Genomic DNA, 24,336 nt, shown 5'->3' with positions numbered 1-24,336 from the left:
AGCAGCCCCCACTTACGAAGACCTAGAATCGCTTTGGCGCTGGAGCGGGGTGGGGGTGGGGGTGGGGCAACGGCTCCATTGTTCTTTTGCCTTCTTGGGTAGGGCACATATCTCCCCCATCTAACCTTGTCACCAAAGGAGGCTGGATGTGGGGTCCTCGGAAGACTCACCTTTGCACCCCCGCCCTTTGTTCTTTGGAGGAGGGTTTGGTGTGCCCCTCCCCGCCCTCGCCCCATCGAACCTGCTCTGGGACCCGAGCAGACGTTGCCTTTTTCTGCTCTTCCTAGAGTGGAAGTTGGGAGGGGAAGAAAGAAGCCCAAATCAGGCAACTCCATTTAGTTCAGGCGCGACCTGCAGCCGGGGGTTCCTCCTGAACACCTGGGGAGACGCATCACGGTTCCCTGCGGGGCAGATTAAAGAGACGGGGCCACGGGAGCCCCCGCGCGAGCCCTGACAACCCACGCGGAGAGGAGAGCCGGGCGGGACCGAGGACTCGCAGCCGAAGCGGTCTGCTGGCAGCCGCGGGGATCCCGCCACCGGTTTCCCGCCCGCGGGCGTCTCGGGGCCCCGCGCAGGGCGCCCCACCGCAGCGGGCTTTCCCCAACGCCTTCCGGGAGCCCCGCGGAGCCCCCGCTGCTCGGGTCGGGGCGATCTCGGCCTCCTCCGCCTGCAGCCCGCTCTCCTCCCGCTGCCTCGGCTCGCGAGTGAGCGCTCAGGATCCCTCTCTGAGCATGCGCAGCCCGGCGCCCGTCCCGCCTCCCCGGCCCCCCCTCCGCCCCCTCCCTCCAGCCTTTTGCTCCTTTCCTTTCATTAAACAAACAGGAGCGCCCGAAACCTGCGCCCGGTGCCAGCGGCGGCGCGGGCGGGAGGCGGAGGAGAAGGAAGAGCGCGGGATGGCCGTGGAGGGGGGTCTGTGATCCCCGTGCACTCTTCCTTCCCCCCGCCAGGCGCACCCGCTTGCACACACACACACATACACACACACTCGCACAAACACATCCCCGTACCCGCCCGCGCCGCGCGCTCGCCGGCTCGCTCTCCCACGCAGGCGGAATGCAGCAGCGCCCCGGGCGCGCGTCTCCGGCCGCCGCCTGAATGCACCTCACTCCGGGGCGCCGGCCGGCCCAGTAGGGCGCACGGGAGGACGCTCGGCCGCGGAAGGTGAGTGCGGAGCCGGGAGCCCGCCCGCCGCTCCCGGGACGCGGCGGAGGCGGGTCCCCGACCCGGCTCGGCGGCGCAGGTGGCTCAAAGCCCGGCTCGTGGGTTGCAAGGTGCGGAGGAAGGCGGCGCCCCGGGGCTGGGCAGGGGGAGAGGGAGATCCCAGGGAGGGTCGCCTCCTGCGAGGTGTCAGATGGACCCAGTGGAGAGCGGCCCCCTCCCTGATCGTAAACTTTCCTCCCCTGTCATTTAAGCGGCGTGGAGACAAAGGGGGCGTGGAGGCTCCCTTCGCCCTGTTCCACCCTCCTGGCTGCTTTCCGGGCTGCGGTGGGAGCCGGCGCGCGAGGGTTGGCTTGCGGGCAGGGGCGCGCTGCAGGTAGCTGCTGCCAGCTCCTACCACCTGGGATTTCTTACCCCGAGTCGTGAGCGTTTCCTCTGATTTCGCCTCAGGCGTGGGCACCTGCCATCACCCACCCCCCGCGCCCTAGGAGCACCGTGGGCATTTGGGGGTGGTGGTGGTGAGTGTCACCTGGAGAATTGGAGGGGCAGGCTTCCTTTTTCTTGTTCTGCTCGGGTGCCAGAGGCGCCGGGGTGAGGTTCGGGTCAATGGGAAGGATGAATGATGAGTTACTGAAAGCCTTGCCGTAATCACCTCCTAGAAACGCTGGGCGCCGGGCTCTGTCCCCCGGGAAAGATGCGTGTCTTCCCGCACACCAGCACGGCAGCGCTGGGAGCTGGCTGCTGCTGCGGCAGGAGGAAGCTCGGGCTTTATTTTTGCCCCGGGGTTTTGTGACACACACGTGCGGGAGTATGTGGAGGATGCTGGGTTATTTATTCTTCTTTGTGGAGAGGTCCTTTTCCCTTTCAACCCCTTTCCTGGCAGATTCTCTGCGGCTTGGTGTCTGGCTGGTGGACAGGCACCGTTCGGAATGTCTTTTGGATCCATACGAAAAGGTCCGGAGAAAGGGATCCCTAAAATACCAGCCCCATTGGGCGGGATCTCAGAGTGCAGAGTGTCTGCCTGCCCCTGGGAAATGGCCCTTTGAGAGAGCGGAGTCTGGGTCACTGGGTGAGGAGTCCAGGCCTGGGACAAAAGGGAATGGGAGAGAAACAGCCAGATGGTGATTTAGGAAAGGTGGTGCAAGATGCCCTGCAGCCGTCACTGAATTCATGCCCCTTCTCCTGTGGTTGGCGGTTCCTCTTCTGGGGTGGGGACTCTGGTTGAGTGATGTCTGGAATGTCACATCTGGAGCCTCAAAGACTCGATTCTCCCAGGACTAACCTTTAGCAAAACCACGGATTAGTTAAGTTTAGAAAGCATCGTATGTGAAAGTTTCTACATCTTGACCTTTTCTTTGTACCTGGAAGGTAGAGTGGGAAGACAGGTGTGTTTATGGTTCTTCTATACCTCAGGAATCTTGGGTTTGTGTATAGGTAACCTGGAAGCCAAGGTGAGGCTGACAGAAGAAATGCTGGAAACTCAGATCCAGTACTTGTGACTTAAGGGTTATGGGAGACGATTCTCTTCTCTTTGTGAACGCTGCCTCTTGGCCAGTTCTGAGGATGGAGACCTCTTTTATTCTTTAACATTTTCTGACTTCGAAATGGGAGCGGGCACAAAATGCATGAGGCCAGTTAAGAAAGTTCACTATGTACGGGACCTTGACTCATGGGTCAGCATAGCCAAAGGTAAAGAGAACAAACAAACAAACAAACAAAAAAAAAAAAAAAAAAAAAAATAAGGAAGAGGAAGGAAATTGAGGGATGCATTTTGTTAAAATAGCTTGGCTTTTGTGATTTTTCTGAAAGGCTTTCAGCAAGATAGAAGTCTAAAAGGTTTTTTTTTTCCTTTTTCAAATATCTGGTGAAGTAGACCTTTCCAGAAATATTTTCAAGTTGAAATTGGCATAGGAGGGGGTTTAAATATAATTGTCAGCATATGTCCTTTTTATTTCTTGGTGAACGCTCACATCATTTTCCTTGCAAAACTTGGCAAGCAAAGATCATGATTATTTTTTTGCTTTTTATTACTAGAGCTTTTTATTGTCTCTCTTACAAATGTTTCCTCTTCCTTCATCTGCAAGTTCAATTTATTTTGATTATATTCCTATTCTATGTACAAGTATTTGTTGGCCACCTATCCTGTATTTAGCACTGGAGGGCATATGAAAGTGTGTTACATAGTTCTGGCCCTTAAAGGTTTACAATCTAGTTGGAAATACAAGATTGGCACCCATGCAATAATCAGAGGGTGGAGACCACTGTGTTGTGCTCTGAAAGTATAAGCTGTATTCTCCTGAACATATCAGCACGTGTGTGCTGGAGGCTGGAGGGAAAGCACAAGGAAGTAAAAAAATGGCCCAAGCCTTCAAAGAAAAGGAGACAGTATTTTACTTACTGTGATGCAATCTGATGAACTGTTGTAATTATAGGGTAATTCAAGTGCTAATAGTACAGACAAGTAAGTGATTGCCCCCACTCCCCGGGGGGGATTTGAGCCGGTGATCTTTGAGATACTTTTCGAAAGATGAAGTCTTTTGCCTTGTAGGGAAAGGTGGAAAGAAAACATGTGAGAGTGCTGAGTTAGGCTGTCAGCCCTCCCGTGTGGCTCGAGAGCAGGGTGCTATTGTGCAGACACAGAATATGCACAGTACCCGGGCTACACTAATTAACAACTACAATGCTGGGTAATAAGTGTTTTGGTAGAGCTGCACAGGATGCTATGGAAACACAGAGAGAGGGCATCTAAGAAGACCAAGAAGGTTTCTTAGGGCAATTGACTAAGCTAAACCTTGAAAGACAAGAACGAAAGGACTTTCCAGGCAGAAGCAACCATGTGAGCATTGAAAGTAGTTCTGTGTGGCCGCAGTGAGAGGTGTGGGTTCTTGGTTCCTTGGAGTGCCAAACCATCAGGCCAGAATGATAAAGCAGGGATCAAGTGTGAAAGGAAATATTGCAAGCCAAAGAGCTTCAATGTATCCTAAAGGCTAGGAGAGAGTTCGAAGGTTGGAAAAAGCTTGAGACATGATCTGATTTGCATTAGAGAAAGATGACGCTGACCACAGTGTGGAGGACGGATTGGAGGTGATGAGAGAGGAGGCAGGAAGCTTACTGTGGGAATAGAGGTGTGAAATGAAGAAGGTGGTGGCATTGGGGATGGAGAGGAGGAGATATATTTGAGAGAAAGTGAGAAAAGTAAAACCTTGCTGATCTAAGAAAGGCCTCCTTCTGGGACCTCCCATACCACCCTCTACTTCCCTCCCCATCATTTTCTGTGAATACTTGTGTAGCTGTCTTCCCTGTATTTTGAGGGATTCTCAGCTGTATCTCCAGCAACCAGCAAAGACGTGGTATATCGTAGCCACTCAATACACATTTATTGAATGAATGAATGAATGAATGAGTGGGAAATCCATATTCTTGCATTAGAATAGAAGCTAAATCTTAAATTCCTTTTCTCCAGGGTGGACTGTCTTTGGGAGGAAGGTGATAAAATAGTCCAGAGAGACCATGGATCAAAGCCAAAATCACATTTCATGCCAACCTCTGTGAAAAAGAACTAAAAGCGTTATTAAGAAAACAGCAGTGTGGCATCACCTTTTTTATGTTTCTCATCAGCCCATCTTAGAAGCAGCAATACTTAGCACAGTTCTGTAACATAGGAGGCTGGCAGTAAATGTGAATCCCCTTCTTCCCCCTTACTGGTCAGAATTACCTGATTTCCTGTACTTCACTTAAACTTTAAAAAATAAACTGGGGTCAGGAGGTTTGTAAGCCTCGGGGTATCACTGAAAGAGTTCATAGCATCTTTGTTTACCAGGCTGCTCAACAGGTGATCCCTGACCCCTGATCCCCCATCCAGGAGAGCTGGGGTGAGGGCTGGACCTCCTGTGCTCTGATCAGAAATAGAGAAGCCCAAGGAATGAGGGCACTCCCCGAACCAAACCCAGACACACAGAGTTCCCTCTTAAACTTACAATAAGAGATGTTAGAATGTGTAAAAACATAGTCAGAATTTGTTTTCAGATTGACTACTGGGGACGAAGGAGAAGACAAATCAAAGGTAGCACTTAGGGTTTGATCTTGGGTGGGGGCATGGTCCTGCCAACAGAGGAACGGGGGGGTGGGGAGCCGGCCCAGGAGGGTGAATGGCTCAGTGATGCTTTGGGGAAATCAATTTTAGGGGACATTGGAATATCCTGGAAAGCACATAGTTGGGGTCCCAGCGTGTGGCTGTTTCTCGGTAAATGCCATCTATTGTTTTTATGAAGGGAGGAGATGGAGAGAGGGGACCAGAGAGGAAAAGACTAAATCTCAGCGTTGAGCCAAATTCAGGGATTAAGGAGAGAAACAAGCACCGGTAAGAAGCACCAGTAGGAAAGCAACACTCAGAAATGATGGGAAAAAACTGGCATGAACCCTACAAACTCTATCCCCACATTATCAGATGTGTAAATTACCAGGACAATTTTAAGTGCAGAGAGGTTGAAGCGATTGAAAACAGAGAACTGAAGACGACAGTGGAAAGGAGTTTGCTGGGGACCATTCAGGAAGCAGCCGTAGTGCAGCAGGGCGTTCAGAAGCCGTAGTTCAGGGAGCTCCCTGGGGAATGGGAGGAGGAAAATCCAGGCATTGCATACCTAGCAGTCATTTAGGAGGTCTGGCGGGGGAAAGGGATATGGGGCCATAGGGAGAAGGTGCAGTGAGCATCAAGTGCAGTTTTCCGCAAGAGGGAGACTGCTTCCGTCCGTGAGCAGATGGGAAGAGCTAGTGTCCAAGGAGGACAGTAAGGTGTGGGAAAATAGGGCATCGGGGGAGAGGGAGAGAGGAAGACGGCTGCCTCTTGCCAAGAGCATGGAAAATGGTTTTGACGGCGGACGTAGGGCATGCTCTTCTCCTCCACAACTAAATGACTAGGGTGGTTACAGAGGCCCAGAGAACTCAGCTTCTTGGTGTCCTGGACAACTCCAGGAGCCCCTGAGTGCCCTAAGGGTATCCCTTGGCACAGGATCATAGACCTGACATGTTTCTGCAGCAGAGGGTGCTGAGAGCACACACTGGGCTTGCGCTGGCTGGCCTTTTCGAATTGTGGCTCTGCTACTTGCCAACCGTGCCACTTGGGGCACTGTGTTAGTTTATCAGTTGCTAAAACAAATACCATACAATGGGTTGGCTTAAACAACAGGAATTTATTGGCTTATGGCTTATGCATGTGGCAGTGGCTTCTCTTTCCTTTTCTGAGTTCCATTGGCTTCCAGCTCCTGGCTTCCCTGTGGCTTCCCTCTCTGTGGCCTTCTCTATAAGGCCTCCAGTGATGGGATTAAGCCCCATCCTGATTCAGTTGGGCCACACCTTAACTGAAGTAACCTCATCAAAAGGTCCTATTTACAAGGGGTTCACGCCCACAGGAATGGATTAAGATTAAGAGCATGTTTTTCTGGGGTACATAACTCCAGGCCACCAAAGGTATGCATTTTACTTCTCTGTGCTTCAAATTACTCCTGCTCTTAAGAGAGAGATGATAGTAGATACCATTGCATAAGATAGTTGTGGGCATTAGATGAGGTAGTATTTGCAAAGCTTCACAGAGAGAAAGTGCTTACTAAATGCTAGCTGTCATTATATGTGACAACAGTGAGGCTAAAAGCATAAAGCTTTGACTTCATGCTCTGGACTCTAGAGATTGATTGCTTCAGTGTTCGTTTAAAATTGTTTTTTTTTTTTTTAAATTGGTTACCAATAGTTGGCTTGACTCCTGTCTTCCTAAGTGCAGGAATTAAATCCGCAGAGGCAAATATGGCAGGAGGAGATGAGCTCGGCCTTTGTAAGCCCAGGTGGAGTCTCCGTGTCCTGGGGGGGTGTCTGCAATAACATTTGCCTGCTCACCTACTTCTCACTTCTGTCTGGGGGAGATGAAAGTTGACTTGCCTTTAGCCTGGACCTTACGTTCTTCAGGCTTCCAGTCAATACACAAAGGCAGTGGCTTAGCTGGTCTGCAAATCGTTTGCAGGGAAGTGATCACCTGTTTTAACTCCAGCACCTCTTTGGTAGTGAGGGAGATAAACTCTAAATATCTCAGATGTGTGGTTCACAACCTTTCTTAGGAAACTAAATGCCTCCTTCCTTCATGGAAAACAACTGTAGTGCGTGCTCACCTAGAATCCCCGTGGATTTGGAAGCCTCTTCATCCAGCTGGCTGGGAGTGGGGCAGGCACTGGCTCCAGGTGGAATCCATAACCCAGTGCTCTTTGCGCTACACTCTGCCAGATTTCTTTTATTATTGCTCTGTAATCAAAGACTGATTTTTTTTTTTTTTTGTTCCATTTATCCTAATTATATTTCAGCCATGCCAAACTTCTTACAATTCCCCAAAAGAGATTTTTCTTTTTTTACTTTCAGGTCTTTAACTGTGCAGTTCCCTCTTTCTGGAATTCTCTCCTTGCCATCCCCTGCCTAATTCCTTTAGTTGTTCCTTTCTGGGGAAGATGTGCTGACTGACAATGCTGTGTGTCCCTGTTGTCCCCATGTTGCATCTGCAGCACCCAACACCGGGGCTGGCACGTAGTAAGTGCCCAGTAAACATCCTGGATTTAGTGACCGAATGAGTGGATGGATCTTGTCCTTTCACGTCATTGATGATGCACCAACAATGCAGTTTCATTTTATAGGAAACTCAGAATTTTCAAGTTCAAGGTTCATTGGAAGTTATCTAATCAGGCTTCTAAGTGAAATGAGCCCAGGAAATGGAGCACCAGAGAGGTTCAGAGACTCTCCTGAGGCCACGAAGCTGTGGAGTGTCAGAACTGCGAGCAGAACCCCAGGCTCTTACCCAGGGCTGGGCTTAGGGTCAGGTGAGTGCCGCAAGGTTGTACATGGGCAGGGCCAGAGCTTGTCTTTGCTTAAAATTTTGATACTGTGTTCATTGTGAATTTTTTGCATTAACTTTGATTTTTTAAAACAGTGCATCAAAATATTAACTTCGGGCACTCCTGACTTGTCTCGCTCCAGGCCTGGCCCTGCTTTTTCCACTTCAGTGGTAGGAAGGATATCCCCAGCCTCCCAACACTGACATAAGAGTGTAGTCACACTGGATACAGCAGGGGTCCTAATTGGAAATATAGAAGGAAGCATGTGGTGGGATGAGCTGCTTGTAATCTTTTCATGGCTTGGCTGCTCTGTTAATCAGTAAACACTGTATTTACCATGTAAAAACAAGACCAAAACAATGAAAGTCAAAGCTGAATCCAAAGCTCTGTCGATCTCTCTATTTATCTGTCTCTCTCAGGGCTGTAGGAAAATGAAGAGATCATCTGGACTAGTTCCTTCATTTATTCATTTATAGGTGTAGTTGTTTCTCTACTTGTATACTTTTTAGTTTCCTGAAGTCCCAAGAGAGAAAGGAGAAAACCATTCTACCCTTCTACTTGGCTAGTCATGGCTTATGGCACTGCTGACCTGTTCTGAAGATTAGAACATCTAAAACAGAGCAAGAAGGTAGAAGGACAGAATTTGGCCATTTCTGCCAAAAAAAAAAAAAAATAATAATAATAGGAAAGGAAGGAAAGGGAGTATGGGTGGAAAGGAGGAAAAACAATGAAGGGAGGAAATCGTGAGGGGGTATGTAGTATGACTTTATATATTCTCATTACTCTCTGCAACACCCTGGGAAATAGGTATTGACACCCCACTGACAGCTGAGTATATGAGAGCTCACCCCAGCTCTCAAAGCTAGGGCTGGATTCAAATCCAGGTCTGAGCCTAAAGCCATGCTTGTCCCACTCTGCCCATCTTCGTCTGCTCCAGCTGCAATGACAGTTAGCACCCAGTGCCTTGGCTTACACAGCAAGCGTGTACTCGCTCACAGTTTGGAAAGCTAGATGTCCAAAATCAAGACGTCTGCAGGGCCATGCTTTCTTCTGGGTTCAGAAGTGTCCTGGGGGTGGCAGCCTCTGCCACGTGTGATTCCTCCCTGTCCTCTCTGGACTCTTCTTCTGCTGACTGAGCCTGCATTTCCCCTGTCTACAAGGCTCTAGTCACAGGGATTGAGACCCACTCTGATTCTATCTGCCTCACCTTAGCTAATAATAACATCTGCAAAAGGCTCTATCTACCAATGGGTTCCCTCCCACAGGACCACGGGTTAAAATTGGGACATCTTTTGTGGAGGATGTGATGCAATTCCCAACACCACTTTTCTGGCTCTTAAAGGATTGAGGTCTCAGATGACCCCATAACCTTCTTGCCACCAGTTCTTGCCTTGAGTCCCCGGCTTCTGCTGCTTCTCTGGGTTGACTGAGAGGAAGGCAGCAGCAGCTGTACTCCCTGCTGTCATTTCCCCCTTACATGGTGCATCTGTCTTCTCCCATTCATCAAGAGCCACAGAGAGCAGAGACTCATATACATGGGAAACAAATACCCTTCTTTGTGTGAATGTCATACATTTTTACATGACACAAGATCACACATTTTTTATTGCCTCCATTATGTTAGAAAAGGCTTTTTTCTTTGGCATCAGGTGTTCTAGAAATGCTCACAGACACTGAGGGAAGAAAAGGTGATCGTATTCACTGGAGCAGATCCGCCACACGGAGGGCAGAGGTCTTTTCACAGCTCACAGTCAAGGGTTTCTGGCTGCCTTTTGTCATTAACATTTCTGATGGGTAGTGGGGAGCAGTGACCCCCCCCTCCTATATTTTAAAGCCAATGAAGTACATAATCAAGTGGAATCAGATATAATTAACAAGAAATAAAATCAGCTTGAGGGTGATGCTGTGTAGCTCAGCAGCTCCACAAGCCAAGCCTGCTTTATCATTACTCTCACCTGACAGCCTTCGCTAGCTATTGCTTCCAGGCAAACCCACAGGCTCAAATGCAGTAATAATCAGCCCACAACCTTGTCTCCTGGGGGTCACAGGAACTGAAAAAAAAAGTAAGACCTTTTCATTCACACTTGTATTAACTGGAAAAAACATCATCTCTCTGTGAGTATTTTTTTTTCCCCCGGCAGTGTAAAAGCAAGCCATCAGCTCCACGTTTGAAAAAATCTTTTGGGTTTGGTTTTTCACATAGGCTGACATATATTCACAAATAATTGCTGGCCAGGCTAGTATGGAACAGAGTATTTTGGAAATTAAAAAACCTAATTAAACCAATTATATATGTGTGTGTATGTGTATAAATACATTTCCTATATATACATTTTGTTACACAAAATACAGATATGTAGAAAGTGAAGTTCATGGTATAGAAAGTAAAAATCACTCACAATTTTGCTCCAACCCCTTTCTCAGAAAATGATTGGTGTATGTTCCTCCAACTTTTTTTTTTTTTTGCCCATTAATATTTACATATATTATTATTGCTTTTTTATTTAAGGGTGTATTATACTTTATATATTATTTTACAATTTTCTTTTAGTTTCAATGTCAAATGATAACAATTTCTTTCTATTAATAAACATTTGGTAAATATTAGTGTTGTATGAGTGGGAGGTGATGCTACTTTTTATCCTAAAAAGGAGCTCAGCTGATATATCTGAGGACCCTTTGGCAATCTGTCCTCACATATTTTTGTAGATACAGTAAGTGATCAAATATTTTCTGAGATTCTTCTAGGAGCACCCACTATACCTATTACTTTTCAGGAGCTTACATTCTAGCAAGAGATAAAATAATAAGGGGACCGAAATTCAAATTCTAGCTCCAAAATGACAACAGTTATAGATTCTCTTTGAGTTGCAGAACTTTTGGAAGATATGGTCTATTCCAGTTGCTTTGATTTTAAAAAATCAAGGCCCAGCGAGGTTAAGTGACTTGTCCAGTGTCCCCCGGCTGGCTGTTGGAGAGGCTGGGACGACAGGCTGGCATCCTGCTCATTAAGCCAAGGCCAATTCCATTACGCCTGGCTGCAAACCAATCCCCAGTCAGGAGGGGGGCCTAGGGAACTCACTTCACAGGCACTGGCTTGATAAGAGAATTCCTAGCAAATTGATGTCCTGCTATATGTAAATGTTGTCACCCACAACTGCTGCCAAGATGCCCCCCCCAACCACCATACCCCTGCCGGCTGCTCCATCCCCTCCTCACCTCTTCCTTCCTCTCCCCTTAGAGTAACATTTTGAAGCCAGGCTGCAATCTGACCTTAATGTTAAGATGACATGATACTCACCTTACCTGGGGAGGGTGTTCTAGAAACATACCAGCAAAGATTTATTTTTTAGTGTAGCTTCTTGCTATCTTTAACCTTAAGAAATCAGTTTCAAAATAAATGCATTTATCTGACAACTTTACTCAAGGCACCAAGTCTTCCTTATACTAACTGAAGATTTTTCTCCGTGATGGGAGCCTAAGTATAACTCTGATTCACAAATGCTCTAACTTCCTTCACTGCTCTGGAGGCAGATCATGTGTTGGGTTAAGAGTGTGGACTCAAATCAGCCTTTCGCTAGCCTGGGGACCTAAGGCCATTCCTTAAACTTTGTTTCAGATCCTGGTTTGCGAGATGGAGATAATAAAAATCTCCTCCCTTCCCCCAGGAATCTTGTGAGGAATAAATAAATGACTTGCCTCAATACAGAGATTAGAACATAATAAGGACTAAATAAATGGTAACTACTATTGCCATTCATTATTTATGATACACATGACATATAATTGATAGAGGCCTCAGAACCCCTTAGATGACAAGGTTTAAAATACTGGGGAATCACATTTTCTTCCATAATACATACACTTTAACCTCTGTTTTTTTTTTTTTTTTGGTTTTCTTTCTTTCTTTTTTTTTTTCTTTTGCAAAAAAGGCTTAAACGAAAATGTTAAGACTAGGACTCATTATGCTGGCAATCCCAAAACTTTGTCGGGCCTTTGTCTTTACCAGAATACTCACTTTCAGTCACTGTTGATGCATGAACCACAGCTGCAGAATTTAGAAGCATAGCAAGAGGTGGGGAAATGGAGGGATTTGACCAATGCATCAGAGGTCTGCTTTCAAAAATAAATCTCCACCCTCTTTCTCCTGCGTTATTCTACTTTATAGAAATGCTTGGAAATCGATGGAAATGTGTGCCTTTCTCAAACATGAAGACAATATTATTGATCACCATTGGGTCAATAGGTGTTTTGCCTCATTTTCCTTGGTTGTACCAGTAGATTACCTAGATGTAAACATATAGGAAATAGCAAATACATCTAGCAAAAACAGCTAGCAAGTATATATATTTGCATGGAAAATCTAGAACCTGAAGTGTGGGTAGTAGAAATCCCAGCCACCCATGGGAGCCGGGGCTTCCCCTTTCTCGCCACATAATAAGTGGCTCCCTGGCCTCTCCTTTTCAGCGCCTGGCTCCATTCCTTCCCCTTGTTAGCGAGCATAATGGATAGAAGCTAGTTCGGTGTGAACTGCGGCTGGCCTATGATCCTGGGAGCATCATCAAACACCCCAAGTCCACTTTCACCTCAGGGCCTTTGCACTTGCTTTAGCTCAGTCGGGAATGCCTTCCCTGTAGAAATCTGTGTGATTCCCTTGCACACCGCCTCACACATCTGCTCAAGTGTGTCAGACAGGCCTTCCCTGATCACCCTGTCGCAAATACTCGCCCCATTCATTTTTTCCCCAAATGCTTTTTTTTTTTAAAGTTTAGGTCATGATGCTTAACATATTTAAAAAATTACAAAGCAGTAAATTAATAACACAAATAGCAAATAAAAGGGAAATTTCCCCTCAACCACTGCCACCCTCACACTTTCCAATCCCAATTTCATCCTTAGTCGTAACTACTGTTAACAGTTTCGTTATAGCCTTCATTACTCTGTTTTCAATTTCTTTAATACTGACGATCTTACTTTTCACATTTGTGCTTATTTGTTTGTTTATTTATGGTCCGTCTCTCCCTACTTATATGTTTCCTTCATAAGAAGATGGCATCTTCTTGTTCACTATTACATCCCCAACACCTATGAGGGCCTGCCGCATCATATACGTTTAACTAAAACATATTGAATTCATGAGTTAAAATGGAAAGAACAATTTAGAGCCTTTAGAGGATCTGAGAAACTAATAGTGTGAGAAACAAGCACTATTCCTAAAAAGGAATAAATGCTCACCCGATTGTGGAGAAGAAAAGAATTTATTCATGGTCTTGCAAGAATGGGCGCCCAACCAAATGTGGGGGTTGGCACCCAGAACAATAGACCCAGCAGTATTTATTCCCTACACCTAACCGCAAGTCCCTCCCCTGTTTCTCCATTGGCTGGATACTCCAGAGGTTACATTCTATTCGACAAGCCTAACTAGCCTGCACAAATTTGAAACATGCAGCCTGCCCAAATTGGAAACATTTGAAAGAAAAGTCTCCTGTGCAAACTTGGAACATTTGAAACAAGTCTCCACCCCTCTTTCCTTTGTTCTTGAACTGCAGAGCCAGTCTGAGCTAGTTTGGTAACAACTTATGAAGCTGTTTAAGGAAGCTTCCCCTGCGCCCCCAGTCTCCACCTTGCAAGGATAGTGGGCGGATAAACAGGAGGACTGGCCACCGATTATAGCTTGGCTTCTTGACCCTCTGCCATTCCCCTGAGCTGCCCCCACCCTGTGTGAAAGCTAAACTTAATCTAATTCTCACCATAGCAATCACTAAGTTTGGAAGATGCGAGAGCAGGAGAACGTCTGAACATGCAGGATAGCTCCAGAGACCCAGAGCTGTGCAGATCTGTGAATGAATGGGAGAGATAAGGCCCCAGGCACGGAATTCTCAGCTGCAGCCATTGGCTGTCAGACACTTGGGACTGGGGGATGAGGTGGGGGGTGGGGGGGGTGGAAGGTGGAGAGGAGGGGCAAGGGGGGACACACCCCAGGAGATGCTGTCTCATAGAAGAGTCCATTTTATTGATGGCTTGAGCCAAATTTTGCCTCCTTCTAGCTACATGGGAGCAGATGGCCAAGTTCAGGGGTGCAACTCAGAAGCTGAAATTAAGTGGTGCCGATAGGAATCTAACCCCGTTTTACAAAAAGACTCATTTGCATGGTGCTCCAACAAAGTAAACAAATTGGACACAGATTAAGGAATCAAGGCAAGAAAATACCTTAGGAAACCCCAAAACATTGAGCACATGTACCTTGTTACTCTATATATGATCCACCACTGAGGAAATCTGTATTTGGATAGGAAACCTAGCACACTAAATAATCTTGAGATATTTAAATATGAATTTGCTCCTGGTTACTAGGTTTGGTTCTGGGTGAAATGCTGACAGGTGCTCTGTGTTGTTTTGGGGGGCCTGTGTGATCTGGGGCTCAGCAGCTGGAAGCAGCTCCATGGAGGACTGTGGTCCCCAGGAAGAGGTGGTGGAGCACCCCAAAGCTGATCCCGGGGTTTCTCCTGGAAGAGCTATGGAAGGTGTGGCTGCATCGCCTAAAAAAGCACGAGCCCAGGTCTTGATCACCGTGGATTTCCTTGGGGAACAGTTATTGGATTTGTCATAGTTCTCTTGCTTTGAGCTGACATTTTCACTCACTTAAATACCAACTCCATAGAAGAAACTTACCAAATGCATTGAAGGAAAATGTAAAAGTCTTGGAAAGTTTAATCATGTTAAAAAAGACCATGATGATCCACAGTCACTCTTAAAAGATGTCAGCCTTTATAAGAGGCCTCAGGTAAAGCAAGTCTGGAAGCCAATGATGAAAAACTGAACTCTGTGCCTCCAGATAAGCAGAATTTGTATGAAAAGAGCAGAAAGAAGAGAAATCTAAACATTCAGAGTTGGGTGAATTCATTGCCTGATGTTACAAGAAGGATAAAAAAGTCACTAGAGAATAAATCAGAATTTATCAGATCATTAGTTGCTTTTCCAGATAGGCCATACGAAGGAGAGAATCCCCCTACGGGTTTTCACGAAAGAGTGAGCTTTCATCAGAGAGGAGATCGTTTTCCGTCCCTTCCACCCAGATTCTCACCTTTGCTGCAAGATTTTTGCTCCTCTACCTTTTCTTCAAATCCAAATATCCTTGTTGTCAGTGGATCCAAGGGGCCAGTGCACTAGACCAGGGCCACTTTTTCCTTTTATCTTTCCATAAGAAGACTATGGACCACTCCAAGGATATTTGCCATCAGTGGATACGACATCCTTCAGTAGCAAAAGGAAATATCCCCGCCCCCGTCCCGAGGGTTTTTTTTCAGTTTTCTCTCCCCAGTGCTGAATTTCTCCTCCACCACCCCAGCATCCTGAAAATAAAGGTGAAATACCTTTAAGGTAGACCTGGCCTCCGAATAAACCTGCTTCTGAACAACCAGAACCCACAGCAAGAACCTTAAGAACTTTTCTTTCCCTTCAAGATTAATTCTGAATTATTTCTTCTGAGTTTAGGCAGCTGTTGTAACTTAAGTGATGATACTTTTGACCAAAGGACATTTTATAAACTTACAGTTCTCTGGAAATATTTTATAAATATTTTTTAAAATGTGAATTTAAAATAATAATTGCTTCATTTTTATAGGAGAGGGAAACATCATTTTTGAGCTGAAAGAAAACACAGGTCTCTGTCTGGAAACTATTGAAGGTAGCAGAAAGAATGTGAAATTCTGCAATCAAAAGATCTGAGTTGGAGCCTTCACTGTATCACTTTGTAATCATGTGGTCTGAGAGTTTTCTTAATGCCCCTGAGATTTAATTGTTTCATTTGCAATATGAAGACATGGATAACCTATAAAGGAGTATTTTGAGATAATGTATGAGAAGGGTAAACTCAAAAATTTTGCACAGGTATTCATTACTAATATGTTATTTCTAATTGAGCCACCATCATTTTATAGAAAATGAAGGGAGATGAAGTAATGCTTGTGGCAATGTTAGACTAAAAGTTTTGACTTTTCACTTGTCAATGCTAAACAAAAGCAAGTGTTGTGAATCGTATAGAAATGTAAGTGCCAGCTGAGGATATAAATCACCCTGGGATCAGATGGCTATCTCTTTGATATGACTCAGAAATGCTTTCTGGTAAACAGAGTACATGTTTGGCATTCATACAGAGAATCACTTTACCTAATTTGCCCAAAATTACTTACCTAAAGCTTTTAAATTTTATGCTAATTAGGTTCCCGTTTTCATGTGAAATGTGTCTGAGATTACCCAGAGGAGTTGAGAAGGTTCTCAACTGTGATTTAAAACTGCAGGTGGATAGAGAGGGGACCTGGTTGCAGAAGAGGAAAAAGGAGAAGATGGAGGGAGGAGTCCAAGCTGACCCATCAGGGATCCGCTATTTCACGTGAACCTAAAATAAAACCACAAGGCCTTGCCAGGCATGACTGAATGAAAAGTCTAGAAATAACCCAGAGAGGCTAATTCAGGTCTTAATGACAGGCAGCAGGAGAAGCTGGACACATTCCTATTCTTTGATTTGCTAGACATATTTAAGAATGTAGAAAATGTTTGTTAGATGGGTGAATGCATGGAAGATTGAATGAATGAATAGGTGAGCCAAATGAATGAATGGAATGACTGAGGTTCTGTGAGTTGGAAGCTCGATGCCTAATTGGAGCAATCAAGTTGGGCAATCGGTAGGGAGAGGTTGGGCCAAAATGTGCTGCGATAGAGATTCTAAATAACTGCCCTAACAAAGCCTATTTTAGCAAGACAGTGTCGGAGAAGAGGCTGGCCCCAAAGCTGTGCATGACACCTGAGGCTTGAAGAGTTTACCATGCCCTTGTACTGCCCCAAGGACAGAAGACAAATAATGGGAATAGCTTGGGCTCTGAATGCAACAGATGATCTTCAGTTCTGCTTTATTAGCTTTAACTTGGGTAAGGCATTTAACCTCTTCAAACTTCAACTTCTTTGTCTAGAAATGCACTCACAATACCCGCCTCATATGATTGTTGTAAGGAGTTTCTGAGCTCTCTATAAGTCTCCTGTTGTGTTGGTCATTATCAATGAATGCCAGCTATTACCCCCTTCCCTTTTTCTTGGATTACACAAATATCAGCAACATCCTCCAGATAAAGACATACTAAAAATCAGCAAAGAACTATAGTCTCTTCCAACATTACAGACATTCATATTAATTAACCAATACTGGTTTAGGCCTATGAAATCCAACTTATACAATATTAATTATGTATGTACCTATCAGTACGCTGTCCTCAGGAGCCTGCTAAACACAGATTTCCCCTTATCAGTTGCTCCGTATGGACTCTGCCTGGGGTAGCTTCTCTTCTGACACTTTTCCAGTCTTCTGCCCCTTTTCCCCAGAGCTACTTCTCCCTTGCATTTGTCTCTTGCCCATTTTAGACAGCCCTTGCTGCTGATGCCTAATACACAACTCCCACCCCAACTGCAGACAGCTTTGCAGCCCACTCCCAGCCCCAGCTCCACCCACTGGCTGCAGGAAAATCTGTGTTCCAGTTTTCATTCTTTATTACTGGACCCAATTCTTTACTTCCCTTCTTTTTACAGCAGCTAATGAGAGCCTCTTTTGTCTCCTAACATTTTCTCAACCCTTAGTTCATTCTTGGTTTACTATTCTTACAAATCCTTGGACTAATGTTACTTTAATTTATTCATCCTTGGTTTTATGTATGGTCTTTAACGTGGAGCTTATTGAAACCATCCCTTTGCATAGTCACTTTCGACTCTCTAGATAACTCACCTTTCCTTCCCCATCAGAATCATTCATAGTTTTCAGAGTCTGATTTTTACTCTCAAGACTCCCATCCTCCCACCTGGTCCTTTTAACCATTTCTAGAGGTTTTAGATTAAGGGGGTTTGCTCCTTCTTCTCTGGAGTCTCTTGGCTGGCATGGCTATCGGAAACGCTGATGTTCCAATTTCCTGGAGGTTTCCCATCACTTCCACTTCATTGTAGATCAGAATTAGCCACAGAGTAGTCCACCTAAAGACTCCATCTGCCCCCTGAGAAAGGAAATTGCTCAAAGGATGTTAAGGGTCTATCTAAGCACTCTGGTTAACAAGCATGTCTTCTAGCCCTTTGTCCTCCATCCCTGCTCTCCTTCCCATGGTGTCCACCCTCTGACTGTATCAGCAGCATGCCAGTTCTTCCTTTCACCCTTAAGCTGGCCCCATTACCTTCTTATGATGCTATCACACGGGCTTCTTTCTCCTTTCATTTTCACCCTCATTGGAACCAGCAGGAATCCACACTCAGGTCTGAATCATGTGATTTCCTTGTCATTTGGTGCCCAGTATCTGTGCTTTTTAAAATATGTATGTTTACAATGGTCATGCTATAGGTCAATTCTGTCTCCAAATACTTTTGTGACTGTGATCTATCTTGAATACCATCCTATCTGTGAGCAGCCCCTCAAATTCTTTTCCTTCTTGCCCGTTTTGATGCCTGTCATGTCTCTTTTTCTCAGACTACTGATCTTGGCTAAGATATTACTAAAATCTTTAGTAACTGAAACTTTATTGTTGAGGGGGGTGTTTTGGCTTCTGGTGAGATCACCGTATTGGTAGGTGGGCCCTGGCCTGGTCCACAGTAGAGGCTCAATAAATATTTGTTGATCAACAGACTGAATGAATCACCCTCTCCTTCATCCTAGTTGCCATGCTCACTTGCTATTTGGCCCAATTTCATTTTTTGTTTCTCTGTGTCTTGAGAACTATGTCAGGGGAAATGTGCCAGGGAAACAGGTCCATAAATAGATCATTACTCACAGGGAGAAATGCCAAATATGCTTGTTCTGCATCCAAGAAAACATTGGGGTTCCTGAAAAGCAAAGTGAAAAATGACAACTGGGCTTACCATTTCATTGCAAAGACAAAGGACATAGACATAAGATAACATGATCCTTGATGTGGTGAGCATTTGAGCCAGGATACACTGAGCTTCCCTGAGCTATTTGAAAGCCACAGGGACCCTAGAGCCCTTCGTCTTCTCAAGAACTAGGTGAACTTCTCACTGAGTCTCTTATGTATTCCTACAAGGTATCAGAGAAGAACATACCGCTTAGGGACGCAAGGCTGTCCTGGAGAGATGGGGTTCACAGTGAGATAGTGGCTCAATCACAAGGAAGCCGAGATCCGTTTTTAGGCAAGGTTTCTTTTTCCTAAGGTAATGTATGAAGATTAATGTGATGCTGTCTCATTTCAGGGAGATTCTTAGACGTATTGATTTTATGATAGGAAACATGTATCTCTCCTAATGCATTTGCATCGAACGCTCATACTTCAATAGCCACAAATCCTCAGGGGGTAGGAAAGATCTTGATTCAGACCCTGTGTCCAGAGGGTGGTCATTCACTAGTACATGTGGACAATAAAGCCTTAGAAGATAGAAAACTTATAGAATTCCATTTGGAATGCAGTGGGTTAGTGTTTTAGCTTCCTAGGCAGCTCCAAGCAGATAGCATGAAATGGTTCGGCTTAAACAATGGGAATTTATTCAGTTATGGTTAGAGTCTGGGAAAATGTCCAAATCAGGGCATCATCAAGGTGTTGCTTTCTTCCCAAAGACCAGCCACCAGTGATCCTTGGTTCCTCTGCCACATGGCAAAGCAAATGGTGGCATCTGCTGGTGTCTCCTGTCTCTTCCAGGTTTCACTGATTTCAGCTTCTTGCTTCTGTGGCTTTCTCTCTCTACTCATTCTATTTATAAAGGCCTCCAGTAATAGGATTAAGACTCATCCTGACTGAAGTGGGTCACACCTTAACTGAAGTAGCCTCTTCAAAAGGTCCTACTTACAATAGGTCCACATCCACAAGGATGGATTAGGTTTAAGAACATGTCTTTCTGGGGTACGTTCGGCTTCAAACCATCACAGTTAGTGAACCTACTCTCAAAGGCCACTGCAAAATGATAAGAAATAGACAATAGTAAAATGAGCAAAGGGTACGAATAAGAAACTCATGTAAGAGAAAATGAAAATGGCCAATAACTATATAAAGGGAAGTTCAATTTCACTAGTGGCTGGAAAAATGCAAATAAAAACACTCAAAATTCTACGTTGTAGTGATCAGATTGGTAAAAGTTTTTAATGTTTTCATTTCGTGGTGGTGACTGTGTGTGTGTGTGTGTGTGTGTGTGTGTGTGTGTGTGAAAACAGAGACTTTGTATACTCCTTACAGTCATGTGAATTCCTACAATATTTTTTGGAACTTAACTGGAAGATATTTTTGCAATTGAGAATGCACATACCTTTTCACTCAGTAATCAGATTTTGGGGAAAATATCCAAGAGAAATAAGAGGATGAGTATTTAAGGCTATTTATCCAATGATACAGCATTTCATTACTAAAATATGGGTTATTATCTGAATACTTATCAGGAGCACATTGAATAAATAATTGAATATTAAATAAACTGGAATATTATGCTACTTTGAAAAATGTAGTTTTATGTCTATTCATCTGGAGGAAATGTCCATTATTTTTTGACGTGTAGAAAAAGAAAATTAATACTAGGAGCAAAAACGGCTATATTGTGTACCATTTGCTGGGCACTTTTCTGAGTACTTTGCATATATTATGTCATTCATTTTGCACTGTATCAGTGTACATTTGAGAAAACTAAAGCAGAGAGAGGTTAATCATTCTCTTTTCCTTTTCATGTTCCATCCTACACTTCTATTAGTGTTCATTTCATTTTTGCTCTTGCTTTAGAGCTTTTCTTAGTATATGTGTTAGTCTCTTACACTAACCATGCATCTCCTTGAAAGTGGGTAGATGTTTATTCTTTTAATTTGGAGATACAGAAAGAGTATACAAAAATAATTCCAACACAAAGATGGTGGTAACCAGTATAACGTTTTGGTGTCTATCCTTGTAGGTTTTCTTTATGCCTGCATACAGTTCCCAGTCATTTAAAAAAATAAAAATGATATCACAGTATACATATTCTTTTGTAACCTAATTTTAGTTCCTAATGAAAAGTCAGAATTGAATGGTAGTTAGAAGAGTGGTACTAAGAACAGACTGTCTGTGTTCAAAACCCAGCCTTACTAATTACTGGCTGGGTGAACTTGGGCACGATAATTTAACCTTTCTGCACTAACTCTAATTTGTAAAACATTAATAATAATCATTTTCTTATTTACCTCTTATTAAATACTTACCAGAGTGTTTATGATATAATAAGAACACAGTATGTATATGACATCTCTCTATAACAATAAATATAGTCTAGAATGGTGGTTCTCAACTAGGGCTAATTTTAGCCCCCAGGGGACATTTGGTGATGTCTGCAGATATTTTTGGTTGTCACAACTGGGGGCAAGAATGCTCCTGCATCTCATGGGCAGAGGCCAGAGATGCTTCTAAACCTCCTGCAATGCACAGGACAGCCCACCACACAGAGAATTATCTGGCCCCAAAAGCTAATAGTGCTGAGTCTGAACAACCTTGGTCCAGGATGCCCTTACTCAGTTGGGATGGCTGAGCTGGCTGACCTGGCTAAGGCTTCTCTCATTGTTTTCCAGCCTCTAGGAAGCTGCCCTGGACTTGTTCACACAGAGGCAGAAGGATTCCCAGCAGGAGGAGAGAGCCAACCCCAGTGTACAAACCCTTTTCAGTCCTGCACTTATATCAGATGCCATGGCCAAACCCAGATTCAAGGGTGGAGAAATAGACTGTGCTTTTTGGTGAGAGGAGCTGTGTCTTAGCTTGTCTGAGCTGCTACGACAAATACCACACGATGGGTTGGCTTATATTGAGGTTTTATTGGCGCACGGTTTTGAGGCTAGGAGAGGTTCAAAATCAAGATATTGGTAAGTCTTGCTTTCCCCCACCCTCTGTAGTGTTCTGGTGTTGGTTGCCAGCAATCCTTGGGGTTCTTGGCTTCTCTCAGCCTCCCGTCCCATGGCCATGTCCTCTCCTTTCTCTCTTCTCTTCCAGGTTCCGCTGACTTCCTGCTTCTGGCTCCCTGCTGTGGCTTTCTCTTTCTAAGGCCTCCCGTAATCTGGATTAAGGCCCATATTGGTTCCATCTACCACATGCTAACTAAAAATAACATCTTTGAATGTCATATTTACAGTGGGTTCACACCCACAACAATGTGGATTAAGAACATATATTTGTTGGGGTACATAATTCAACCTACCACAAGCTGCAAACCATTGTTACTCAGAAATAAAAAATCTACCACATCAAGCGGGCACACTTTAAATTGAGACTTAGTCTACTAAACTGCCCTCCAGGAAGCCTGGACCAATTTACTCACCTGACAACGGTTGCCGTGTTTCATTAGCTCACAAGTGCTTCTAAATTGATGTTAAAAAGATACTAGCACTTCAAGTCTTAGATCATTCAGGTGAAAGTAAAGAGACAGAACAGAAACAGAATGGAGTAGAAACTTAATATTAATTCATTGTTGACGTTTCCACTCCAAAGGGTCCCGATCTATTTGTTAAATAGGCGGATGGTAGCTCGACTTGGATGTCACTCAAGACCCAAAAGAGAACATGTAAAAGGATGTACCTTGCCCAGCAAACCAGCTTCTCCTACACTTCTCCTTCCACTCAATGGCACCACCTTTATCCAGTCACCAGAGCCAGAAACCCAGCACCTCTTGGAACCTTCCTCTCCCTCACTTCCTTTTCCAGTCAGTCACCAAGCCCTTTGTGACTTTACCTCCTACATTTCTCTTAAATTAATTCCATATTTTCCCATTCCCATCACCCCAGGATTCATTTGAGTCTTATTATCCCCTGCCTGGATCATTAAATAGTTTCCGTATCCACTATCAACCCCATCCCACTCCATCTCTTCTCTCTAATGCCTCCAGAGAAATCTTTCCAAAATAAAAACCAGGCAAAGTCAATTCTGTGACAAAAATCCCTTGACTTTCCATGTCCTTCCTGGAATCTCCATGTCCCTTAGGAATGAAGTTCAAATGACTTAGTTGAACTTTCATGTCTCTGCTCCAGTTCTAATGAATATACTCACCCTGCCCACCTTATAGGATGGTTTACTTCAATAAGTGAGATGCTGTGTGTTAGGCTGAATAATGAATGAGTGTATGAATCAATGAATGAATCAATGAGTACAAAGGAATTGCTTCCATGAGGCTGCAGAGGGGATTGGACATTGTAGGGGAAAGATTTAGCTTGAAAGGTAGCCTGGGGCTAGATCATAAATGGTCTCCTGTATCAGTCTGAGAAGACAGGATCTGATTTTGTAAGAAACCTGGAGTATATGATGGTCTCCTTTCTAGCAAATATTCTTTAGAAATGCAAAATCCCAACACTTATTTACCATATATTTCAGCGTCAGAAATTATTAGCTCAAATGTTCATGTCCATGTTGAGCCACAATTTCCTGAAGAAACTTAATGCTCCTAATAGCCTGAATTATATAAGTTGACTTTCTCAGAGGCTTCAAATTCACAAGATAATTTCCCAAGCCCCTCTCAGGCATTCCTTTCTTTGGACATGACCTTTGACCTGTCCCCTCAAATGATCTCAGCATTTCTGAAGTGCATTGATGACAGTCAAGTGGAACAGAATCCAAAATGGTTTTGGTGGATTTGGGCTTTCTCACCTTTCCACAGCTGTGTTTTGTGCAATCCCAGGAGCCTTCTTTAAGACAGACTTTGTTCTTCATGGAGACTTTTATTGCTTATAATCCTGGGCCCTGTGCTTTCTGAGGTTATGGGAAATTGATTTGCCCCAGTGCCTCTCCCAGGTGCCACTCACCGTGGACGGACGGAGAAAATTGCAAATAATTAATACATGAATAAATAAATGAGGCTTCTTTGTTTCAAGTCCCTGACTCCAGCCAGGCTGCTCACCTCTTCTGTGTGCAGTTGCTGTGTCAGCCAAAAGGGAAGCAGACAGAATGGGAATTGAGGAAAGCCATTAGGGGCTGAACCAGCAGGAACCAGAAAAAGAGTCACTGGCTCTGCTGGGAGAGTGAAGGCAGCGATGGGCTGTGGAGGGAGTGGAGCGGGGAGGTGCTTCTTTTCTTTGCTCTGCTGTGTCAACATGGCCATTTCATAAACAAAAGGCTCCATGTGGACTGTTTCACCTGAGTCCATAGGTGCTGTTTCTGGGACTGTGAATCCTTTTTGGTTAAAACTAATGATTGGGATGGGGGGTTGGTTTTTACACTTTGAATAAGATGGAGTTCTATTTTGAAGGGTTTCTACATCCTATTCAGGATTATCTGTAATATTAATTTGTCTTTGAGTTTCATGCTAACGATGAAAATGATCCAAATTCATTAGCCCTTTCTCT

General features: G+C 44.6%; 1 protein-coding gene across 3 annotated transcripts in view; it reads left to right on the top strand.

Moving 5' to 3' along the window:
* The first annotated feature begins 805 nt into the window (after positions 1 to 805).
* Positions 806 to 24,336, top strand: part of PLPPR1 (phospholipid phosphatase related 1) — a 325,980-nt gene continuing 302,449 nt past the window's right edge. For all 3 annotated transcript variants that reach the window (XM_037798320.1, XM_037798319.1, XM_037798318.1), the window contains exon 1: positions 806 to 1,161. The gene's annotated coding sequence lies outside the window, so the exon portion shown is untranslated. The remainder of the gene's footprint in view (positions 1,162 to 24,336) is intronic.

Source organism: Choloepus didactylus, chromosome 10 (genome assembly GCF_015220235.1).
Source record: "Choloepus didactylus isolate mChoDid1 chromosome 10, mChoDid1.pri, whole genome shotgun sequence".
NCBI classification, from domain to species: domain Eukaryota; kingdom Metazoa; phylum Chordata; class Mammalia; order Pilosa; family Megalonychidae; genus Choloepus; species Choloepus didactylus.
Note: the sequence above shows the minus strand (reverse complement) of the source record. Positions and strands in the feature narration are given on the sequence as shown.